Here is an 8,996-nt window from a genome sequence, read left to right as displayed (position 1 = left end):
GTGTTGCACTTTCTCCCTGCAACTTCTGTGGCCCATGCTCTCAGTCCTCGTTGGCCCAGAAAATTCTCCCTCAGCCTTGAGAGCCCATCAGGGATAATTTACCTCCTAAAAATACCGTCCCATTCACGCTCAGGCTGAGCGAGGGGCCTCCTCCCTGACCCTCTCCACTGTAGCACCCAGTACCCTGCCCTTTAGTGGTTCATTGTCTGTCACTCCACCAAGCCGTGAGTGTTGGGGTATGAGGTCAGCGGGTTATGGTTTGGATCTGCAATGTCCCCCAGTAGCTCAAGTGCTGGAGGCTTGGTCCCCAATGCCACAGTGTCCCTAGGTAGGGCTTTTAGGAAGTGATTGAATCACAGGGCTCTGACCTCATCCGTTAGCTAATCCACTGATAGCTGATGGACTGCTGGTGGGAGAAATGATAGACAAATGGGGCTTTGTTGGAGGAAGTAGGTCACTAGAGGCATGACCTTGGGGACATATCTTGTCCCTGGTCCTCTCCTATCTCTCCCCCTCCCCTTCTCTTTCCTCTCTGTTTCCTTCCTGGTGGCCACAGGCTGAGCCGCTTTCCTCTACGACAGCCTTCTACCATGATGCTCTGCCTCACCTCAGGCCCCTGGATCCTAAAAAAACCTCCCAGGATCCATACAGATCCTCAAAGGGGCAGAATCAAGCCAGAATGCTTCAGAAAATGAACCAAGTATTTGAAATCAGGACCTGAAAAATCCAAGAAGTGTGGACGGACACTTGTCCCTGCAACCCACATGAGATAAGTCAAAGTTACGGCCAGAACGAGGTCCCAGAGGTTCCCAGAGCTCCACTGGGAAAGCAGAGTCACCTAGCTAAGTGGCTTATGTCACTTTCATATTTTTTCTTTCAGGGGACATGAAACCTTTGTGAAGTTTGTAAGTTTGAAGAAGAACAGAAATCCCCAAGTCTCTATTGGTTAACTAAGAACAGGTTCTGTGACCTTGGGGCACCATCTTTGGTGCCCAGGATCATAATCACAGAGCCCCTACCGAGGGCTGGCGGCAGGCACGTTTGTGCTCCTTCCTAAGGACGAGAAGAAGCCAAATTCCTAATCTCTGCATTCCCAGGACAGCAGGCCTCCACCCACCCTGACCCTTGCCTCCCGTCCCTCCCATCCCTACACACACACACACACACACACACACACACAAAACACCCGACCCTTCTTCCCAACACACAAACAGCTGTATTCTCATGATGAGACTGATATAACAGCTATTTATTTTGGATTAAGAAGAAAATGTTTATAATTCACAAAGCCAATGAATGGTTTCCTAGCAACATCTTGTATAACTGTTGTGAAATGATATTCTCTCTCACTTGGTGTCTCTCCCCTGTCATCTCCTCTCCCTGACCCTCTTGTCATCTCCTCTCCCTGACTCCCTGATCCTTTCTCCATCTTAAGTGACAGAATGTTTTCAGGGTTTGATAAAAACTGAGAATCTATCCTTAGGAAGATACCTGTAAACACACACGCACGTTCACTCACGAGGCTGAATATTCAATCCATGGGGTTCACAGACTCCCTGAATCCTGTCCATGAAGCCCGGTTCATCATGCTGCCCTGCAGACAAGGAATGCAGAGTCCACCTGACATCTCTCCGTCCATCCAGGCAAACGAGGAAGGGATTATGGGGCGGTGGCCATTCCTATCAAAATTAGATGAACGCATCTCCTTCCAAATTACCTCCTCCACCCTCCCCGACTTTAGACCCTGTAATCCCAAAGCATCGGTGCTCCTGGCCCGGGTTCTCCTCTGCTTTCCCTGGGGCTTATAAAATACAAACACCCTTTAAATGAAAGTCTGAGAAAAAGACCATGAAGATGTTAAGGCTCCACCAAAGCCTTCCAGGGCCCCATACAAATGGCCCAGTTCAGATCGCCAGGCTTCCCTCCACGTGTCAAGCCTCCGCCGGGCGTTGGCCATCGGTGACTGCCTCAGAGCCACCCGCTGGCCAAGGGCAGATGCTGAGCTGCGGTCCCCTCCCTCGCCCCTTGACACAGCCCAAGGTTGACATCACTGCTCCGGAGTCCCAGGGACCTCGTAAACATCAGCTGGTCTGGGGATAGTCTTGCATTCTCGATTGCTTCAGTATCAAGTGGAAACATCTTCTTGATCAAATCGTTTATGACGTGAGAAACTAATGAGTAAAGGAAGATACGAACAATGAACATTTAGAGTTTACTGTGTGCCTGGCACTGGATTAACTGTTTGCCCTACATATTCTTCTGCATTCCTCACAAACAATCTTCTAAGGCTTAACATTGAGGAGTGGATCCCCTGTGGTGATTAAACAGGCAGCATCACTGGGTTGGAATCCCAATCCTACCACACACCAGCTGTGTGACTCTGGGCAAGTTGTTTAGCCTCTCTGGGCTTCAGTTTCTTTATCTGAAAAGGGAAGAAAACAGCATGTTTAAATTACCTCCTGTTATAAGATTGTCCTGTGTTTTAGTTAGCTTTTTCACTGCTGTGACTAAAAGACCCGACCAGAACAAGAGGAGGAAATATTTATTTGAGGGCTCATGGTTTCAGAGGTCCCAGTCCATAAACAGACAGCTCCATTCCTCAGGGCTTGCGGTGAGGCAGGACATCAGTGACGGAAGAGCGTGGCAGAGGGAAGCAGCTCACATGGTGATCAGGAAGCAAAGAGACAGAATCCACTTGCCAGATAAAAAATATATACCCCAAAGCCATGTCCCCAACACCCACCTCCTCCAGCCACACCCCACCTGCCTTCAGTTATCACTCAGTTAATCCCTTTAGGGGATTCATTTATTGTTTGGATTAAGACTCCCATAACCCAATCATTCCTCCTCTAAACCCTCTTGCATGTCTTACACATGAGCTTTGGGGGGACACCTCACATCCAAGCCATAAAATGAGCCACCACATGGAAGGACCACATTGGGAACCTCTGGGGATAGTAAGGCACTACCACTCCTCACCTTACAGACTAGGAAACCAGTATCAGAGAGGTGAAAAGATTCTCTCAAGATCATTCCCCTAAATTACATATCTACTAAGTGATCCTAAAGCCTGGGCTCGTGGCCACTCTATGAAGCTCCCAAACATTCTCAAAACAACCATCTTTTTAAAAACCATTTTTATCCTTCAAATGGAACTACCATTTGATCCATTCCTTGGTTTATACCCAAAGGACTTAAAATTAGCCTGCTACAGTGATGCAGCCACATCAATGTTTATGGCAGCTCAATTCACAATAGCCAGGCTATGGAACCAACCTAGATGCCCAACCAACAGATGAATGGATAAAGAAAATGTGGTACATACAATGGAATATTACTCAGCTATAAAGAAGAATGGAATTATGGCATTTGCTGGCCAGTGGATGGAACTGGAGACTATTATGCTAAGTGAAATAAGCCAATCAAAAAAAAAAAAAAAAAGGCCAAATGTTCTCTCTGACATGTGGATGCTAACCCACAACAGGGAGGATGGGGAGAGAAGAACAGAAATCAATTGGATTAGACAAAGGGGAACAAAGAGAAGGGGAGGGGAGGGAAATAGGAAGAATAGTAGAATTAATTGGTCACAACTTTCCTATCCTTGTATTTGAATACATGACCAGGGTGACCCCGCATCATGTACAACCACAAGAATAAGATCCTAGTTAGAATAAGTTATACTCCACGTTTGTATAATATGCCAAAGTACACTCTACTGTCATGCATATCTAAAAAGAACAAATAGAAAAATCATCTTTATTATGTGACATCAGTCTTTCTATTTTCCTGCCAAAAAGGCAAATCTGAGTCATGCATACACCATATAACAAAGTTTCTTTGGGCCAACAACATACTGACGGTGGGTACCATAGATTTCAATGGAGCTGAAACAGCCCCATCACCTGGTGACATCCGAGAGCCCTAACGCCATGGTACATCACACTTCTCACGTGTTGGTGGTGACGCCTGTGTGCATGGGCTATCGTGTGAAAGTCCAGCAAGTGCATTACATACAGCACATCACACTTGACAATTACGACAACTCTGTTCTTGGTGTATGCACTTACCGTCATTTTTATCGTGACTTCAGTGTGTACTTATGCTTATTAAAAAAATTAACTATAAAATGGTCCCAGGTGGGTCCTCCACGAGGGATTCCAAAAGAAGACACTGTGACCATAAGAGGCAATAGCTCCGTTGTATCATGGCCCCTGAAAACCGCGGCCCAAGATGTAGAGGTGGGACACAGGTGATCCTGGCCCTTTGGGGGTAGGCTAATGCAGGTGTTTGTGTCTTTGTTTCTCACCAAAAAGTCTGAATAAAGTGAATAAAGTTCAACTTCTGGGTAGCCTTGGTGTGTGTTAGCCTGTACCATGGTGTCTGTGTGATGGCTCTCGATGACATTCACACAATGACCTGATCACCTAACCTTGTGTTTCTCAGAACGTGTCCCTGATGTGAAGGTACATGCATCTGTGTAAGAAAATACCAGGTAAACCCAATTTGAGAGTCATTCTTAAAAAAAAAAAAAAATAGCTAGCCTATACTCTTGAAAAAATGTCAAAGACAAAGCTTAGGGACAGTTCCATATTGAAAGAAAGTAAAGATTTAATGACTATGTTCAACATGTTATAGGATTGGACACAGAACCTGTAAAGTGTTTCTCTAACCTGTTTATTAAATTAATTGGAAATTTTTTAAAAAATATCTATGGGTCAGAAAAGCGTATTACACCTGTAATCCTAGCAACTCAAGAGGCTGAGGCGGAGGATTGTGAGCTCAAAGCCAGCCTCAGCAAAAGCGAGGTGCTGAGGAACTCAGTGAGATGCTGTCTCTAAATAAAATACAAAATAGGGCTGGGGATGTCGCTCAGTGGCTGAATGCCCCTGGGTTCAATCCTCAGTACCAAAAAATAAAAAATAAAGAAAAGCATATTGTATCAACATAAATCGATCAATGTAAGAGAATGTCCTTGATTCTTGGGGGGAAAATACACTGAAGTATTTAGATGTAAAGGCACATCACCTTCCTCAAGCCGTGCAGATGATTAGATGAATATACAGAGAAAATGATCAAGTAGGCATGGTAGAACACCAGCCTTTGGGAAATCTAGGGGAAGGCTATTTGAGGAATTCTTTGAATGATTCTGGAAACTCTTCTATAGATCTAGAACTACCTCAAAATAAAAATGCATTGGAAAAAGGAGACCCAGGCCCCAGTCTTCACCGTCACCCCTGAGTACGGGCTGTGTGCAGTAGAACTGCTCCCTGACTTCCCCGTGAGACACCACGCCATTCCAGAGAAGGTCCCTCATGGAAGGCAACACAGCAGAATTTGCCTTTCCAAGAGGCAAAACCCTCCCGAACCATCAACTGGGCCTTTTATAGAAAAGGAGACACTTAAAAATTGGAAGACACTCTACTCTCTTGTCCAAGAGGACATAGCAAGTCCTCACCCCTTCCCCGACTCCTAAAAAAAATGTCCATCCATGGTCACATTCGTCATTCGACACCCACTCACAAGACTCCTTTGTGTCTGCCAGATTGTCACAGGCTTCTGAAGAATGCGGTGAATTTGCTGTTGCTGAATGTGGTTCATTTGCACAGAATTCCTCACCCGCTTTTCCCATCCACAGAGTCATCATCCCTGCCCTTTTCTCCGATAGGCCACCTAACAACAGACCCCAGATTGACGGAAGGGGCGGGAAGGGTGAGGGGGCCATCCATTCCACCAGGAAGCATTCACTTAGTAAGCATCACCATGTGCCCCCACTGGGCCATAAAACCAGCAGGGGAGGGGCGAAGCCTAGCTCAGCCCCACAGCATTGGTGCTGGGGACACAGGTGGGATCCGTTAACTGAAGCTTGGAGAGGGTTACAGAAAGAAAGTTGTGCAGGGTACAGGGGACCGTGTGGAGGGACAGCCAGTTTACTCTGCAGGAGTCAAGGAAATCTTGACCTGCAGAATGACCTCGTGTTAGTTAGGTCAAAGGAAGTCGGAGAGGGGGAAGGAAAATGAATGCTTTCCAGTCATAAAAATAAACACCCATATTTCCTTTCAAAAGAATCAAACAAAAAAAATAAAATAGCACCGTTCATGGGATTTGTAAAACTGTTATGGAAACAGTACCAAAGTTCCTCAAAACATCAAAAATTAGAACTGCCCTACAATCCAGCAAATCCACTCCTGGGTATGTATGCAGAACAATTGAAAGCAGACTCTTGATGAGATTTTTATCATACTCGTGTTCACAGTGGCATTACCCCCAACAGCCCAAAGGTAGACGGAATCCAATGTCCATGGACAGGTAACTAGATACATAAAAAGTGGTTTGTGCATGCAATGGAATAGCATTCAGCTTTAAAAAGGAGGGGAATCCTGTCATTGCCACATAATGGATAAACCTTGAGTAAATCATGCTACAGAAATAAGTCAGCCACAAAACAGCAAATATTATGTATCCCACTTATGTGAGGCACCTAGAACAAACTCATGGGGGCAAAAAGCAGAACGGTGGTTGCCGTGGGCTGGGGAGGGGAGAAATAGGGAGCATTGTTTAATAGGTAGAGCTTCCGTCATGCGAGATGGGAAGGTCCTGGAGATGTGTTTCATGATAATTGTATAAACTGCACTTAACACGCCTGAACAGCACCCCTAAAAAAATGTAGGATAGTGAACTTCCTGTTATGTGTTAACTATGTAAAAAAAAAAAAGAGAGAGAGGACTGAATTCCATGAACACTGAGTTCCTCCTCACATCTAAATAATCACGGTTAAGTAAAATATTCAGTCAATGGACAGTATGACAATCACACTAGTAGGTCCCCTGTTGCTCTTCTGACTTAGCCACAAATAACAGAAATGTGGTTTCAGCAATAAGGACCTGAGACACATTTATGTAACTGACTCATCCAACCTGTTGGATTCACAGGGTGCTCAGCAGGAGACACTTTCCGAACAGCTTGCTGCTCCCCACTCCACAGCATGCAGCCCTAGGTTAGGATTGGGCAAACAATAGTCCGTAAGACAGATGTGACCAGATGCCTGCATTGGACCACAGCCACACGGGTCCATTTCCACATTGCCGGTGGTGCACGTTACAATGGTAGAATTTTAGTTCGTGCAACAAAAGACCTAGGACCCCCGTAGCCTAAAATGTCTACTCTTTGCCCCTTTGCAGAACATCTAGGCTGACTGTGCATAGCTAAAAGCTCCTAGCTTTACTGATTACTGTTACGTAGTAATTGTTTCTTTTTGGGAGGGGTAATGAAGATCCAGCCCAGTCTAATATTCAAGTCCCATCAAAGTTGAGGCTTCCTCCTCATACCTTGGTCCCTCCTCCCAGTTCAAGCCACAGTCTAGCCAGGGAGCCTCCGGGGCAGAGGGAGCTTGGGGGTATCCTCCTATCCCTCGCTCCCACCTGGCTCAGGTAGTTTCTGGTCCCTCTAGGGCAGAGGTGGAGCAACGACACTGCTAAACACTTTTCAATGCACAGGTAGCTGCTAAGGCTTTAATTCGAGTGCTGAAGACCGAATCCCTAATGCAACAGCATTCAGAGATGGAACATTGAAGAGGCGGTTAGGTCACCAGGACTCTGCCGCACGAATGGATTCATGTTGTTATCTCAGAAATGGGTTTACTATCTTAAGAGTGGATTTTTCAGCCCCTATTATGCTCTCCCTCTCTTTGCTCTTCTGCCTTCTTCCATAGAATGATGTACCTAGAAGGCCCCTTCCGGTGCTAGCACTTTAATATTGGACTTCCGGGACTCCAGAACTGAGAAAAAGACATTTATTGATGAGATTTTTTTATTTATTTTTTATTTATTATTTATCTTTTTGAATTACCCAGTCTGTGGTATTCTGTTACAGTAGCACAAAACAGACAAAGACAGTCCTAAGGAAGAATATCTAGTCCAAAGTGTCAACAGTGCCAAGTTTGAGAAGCCCTGACCTAGTACTTCCTTATAAATGATGTTGGGGAGAGAAGAGAGGTGTCTATAAGACTAAGGTCTAGGACCTTCATCAAAAATTTAAAAAAATATCCCATTAGTAACTCCATGATGTGCACTAAGAGGTCCTGGAGAGGAGAACTCAAGGCAGAACCAATCATTAGTTCCACACTCTTCAAGGACCCTGTTTTGGCGGCTTCCATGGTGCTGGCCCATGTGATTTGCCGACTCCTTTTGTGTTCCCAAGATGGTCATTGCACCTCCAGCCATCATCTGTCAACTACAGAACTAGAGGAAGAAGAGGGAGGGACTCCTTCCTACATTTTTAATGTAGTCAACGAGGACAGCCATTCCCAACCCTCCGGGCCTCCCCTCATGTTTCCATGCCAACCTGGTCACACCCAAATCGGATGGTGGCAAGAGAAACCAGAGCACCTTGACTGGCTTTCACTAACCACCACTCAGCCCTGGTCACACCCGACCCTTCCCAGCCTTTCCAGAACAGCACAGTCAGCCATTACCTAAGACCAACTGCTGCCCCAGCAGCAAGCACGTGAGAGTAGGAAACCAAGAGCGTCTGCGCCATCCTGGTCGGGTTTCCCCAGCCTTCTCTCCCCGCTCAGACACACGACTCTCTCATAAAAGCTGGGGGCAGTGGTTCTCCACCTTAAGCATGGATCATTGTCATCGGGACAACTAGTAAAAGAAAATAACTTACAGGTGCGCCGTGCTCATCCCGGCCCTGCCCCTCAGATTATCTGATGGACCCAGGAATCCATTTTTTTTTTTTTTAATTTTTTATTGTGGGTTGTTCAAAACATTACAAATTTCTTGACATATCATATTCCACACTTTGATTCAAGTGGGTTATGAACTCCCACCTTCACCCCATACACAGATTGCAGAATCACATCAGTTACACATCCATTGATTTACAAATTGCCATCCTAGTGTCTGTTGTGCTCCGCTGCCTTTCCCATCCTCCACCCTCCTGTTTTGGTACCAGTACCATGCTGTTTTTGTTACTATTGCTCTGTAGTATAGTTT

The 8,996-nt window shown here is 45.7% G+C and overlaps 1 long non-coding RNA gene across 1 annotated transcript in view; it reads right to left on the bottom strand.

The window, feature by feature from the left end:
- Nucleotides 1-1,228: 1,228 nt before the first annotated feature.
- Nucleotides 1,229-8,996, bottom strand: part of LOC125616143 — an 11,857-nt gene continuing 4,089 nt past the window's right edge. Inside the window, exon 2 of the long non-coding RNA XR_007346773.1 lies at nt 1,229-2,422. This is a non-coding gene — a long non-coding RNA (uncharacterized LOC125616143). The remainder of the gene's footprint in view (nt 2,423-8,996) is intronic.

The sequence above is a fragment of the Marmota marmota genome, unplaced genomic scaffold (assembly GCF_001458135.2).
Source record: "Marmota marmota marmota unplaced genomic scaffold, marMar, whole genome shotgun sequence".
Lineage (NCBI taxonomy): Eukaryota > Metazoa > Chordata > Mammalia > Rodentia > Sciuridae > Marmota > Marmota marmota.
This window is presented reverse-complemented; position numbering and strand designations above follow the sequence as displayed.